The sequence below is a fragment of the Chrysochloris asiatica genome, unplaced genomic scaffold (assembly GCF_000296735.1).
Source record: "Chrysochloris asiatica unplaced genomic scaffold, ChrAsi1.0 scaffold00234, whole genome shotgun sequence".
Classification (NCBI taxonomy): Eukaryota; Metazoa; Chordata; class Mammalia; order Afrosoricida; family Chrysochloridae; genus Chrysochloris; species Chrysochloris asiatica.
Genome location: NW_006408752.1, coordinates 1,123,170 through 1,125,463, shown reverse-complemented (window position 1 = coordinate 1,125,463; position 2,294 = coordinate 1,123,170).

The window sequence follows — 2,294 nt, the reverse complement described above, 5'->3', positions numbered from 1 at the left end:
AATTGAAGAAACCCTATGTAGGATCTCTAAGAGTCAGAATCAACTGAATGGCACTTAACAATACTAACTACCAACTTTCAGTCTGAAATTGGTCAAATATTCAATCAAGATGTATTGATAATTACTGGCATTGGAATGCAAAGGTTAGAAAAAAAAGAGTGATCAGTAGTTGGAAAATATAGACTAGGTGATACAAAAAAATGCTGGAGATCACATGATAGAATTTTGCAAGTCTAATGATTTCTTTATTGTAAATACCTTTTAAAAACAAACAAACATAAAAGATGACTATTCATATGGACTCCTAGTGTGGCACTGTAGAATCAGCACTATACAGCAAACCACAAGGTCAGTGGTTCAAACCCACCATCTGCTCCTCAGAAACACTGTACAGGGTTGCTATGGGTTAGAACCAACTTGACAGCACTTAACAACAATACTCATGGATCTCATCAGGTGGAATACAGAAAATCAAATTGACTACATCTGTGGAAAGAGAGGGTGGCAAAACTCCACATCATTAGCCAAAACAAGGCCAAGGGCAGACTGTGGAACAGACTGTGAATTGCTCATATGCAGCAAGTTCAGATTGAAGCTGAAGAAAATTGAGACAAGTCCGCAAGAGTCAAAATGTGACCTTGAATATATTCTACATAGAGATCATCTGAAGAACAGATTTGATGCATTAGACATTAAAAATGGAAGACCAGAGGAGTTGTGGGATGACGTCAGGAACATCATAGAGTAAGAAAGCAAAAGGTCATTGAGAAGACAAGAAAGAAGGAAAAGAACAAAATGTATATCAGAAGAGACCCTGAAACTTGCTCTCTACTATAGAGATGCTAAAACATATGGAAAAAATGAGGAGGTAAAAGAGCTAAACAGAAATTTTCAAAGGGCAGATCAAGAAGACAAAGTCAAATATTATAACAAAATTTACCAAAAGTTTGACTTAGAAAACCAAAAGGGAAGAAAACTCTCAACATTTCTCAAACTGAGGGGTCTGAAGAAAAACTTCAAGCCTCAACCTGTGGTATTTAAGGAGTTTTAAAACACTGTTAAATTTGGCCAGTATTTGTCAGTTTGTCATACTGTGATAGCTTGTGAGTTGCTGTGATTCTGGAAGCTATGCCACCGGTATTTTAAGTACCAACATGGTCACCCATGGTGGGCAGGTTTCAGATGAGTTTTCAGACGAAGACAGACTAGGAAGAAGGAGTGACGAACTATCTCTGAATATTTATTCACTGAAAACCTTAAGAATAGCAGAGAAATACTGTCAGATACAGTGTCAGAAAATGAGCCCCTCAGGTTGGAAGGTACTCAAAATGCGACTGGGGAAGAGCTGCCTCCTCAAAGTAGAGTTGACCGTGATGATGCACACAGTAAAGCCTGTGGGAGAAAAGCCCGCGGGACCTTCATTTGCTGATGGGACACAACTCAAAATGAAGAGAAACAGCTGTAAACATCCATTAATAATCAGAATATGGTGTGTACGAAGTATGAATCTAAGAAAATTAGAAATTGTCAAAATGAAATGAAATGCATAAACATCGATATCTTAGGCATTAGTGAACTGAAGGAATGGTATTGGCCATTTCGAGTCTGACAACCTCATGGTTTATACTATACCGGGAATGATATATTGAAGAGGAATTGTGTTGTATTCATTGTCAGAAAGAACATGTCCAGTTCAGTCATGAGGTACAACACTGTCTGTGATAAGATATATCCATGTGCCTACAGGGAAGACCAGTTAACACCATTATTATTCAAACTTATGCTTCTCCATTTTCCCCCCACAGATAATAGTCGATTCGATTCCTGTGTATACCATCTGTTGAGGTTCACATGTATAGCACTATTTATGTTGTTCAAAAAAGGCATTGCAATGAATAAATCATTGGTCTTGCAAAATTTTATCATGGGCTCTCTGCTATCATTTCTATCACTAAGACCATACTTTCCAACTGCTGTTTCTTCTTTTTAACTTTTGCATTCCAATCACAAGTAATTATCAATGCATTTTGCTTGTGTTTTTGATCAATTTCAGACTACAGAAATCAGTAAAAATCTTCAATTGCTTCATTTTTGTTTGACTTCCAATTTTTTCACCCCTCCTTTCATATCTCCTGCCAAGACTTATGCAGCTAGAACAGGAAAAACGTTCTGTCTTTATTGTCCTTGCTTTTTTTTTTTCTAATGTTTTATTGTGAATTATGTGATAGTTTACATGGGAGAACATTAGTTTTACATTCATCCTATCATATATTGTTTCATTGCTATGGTTACAA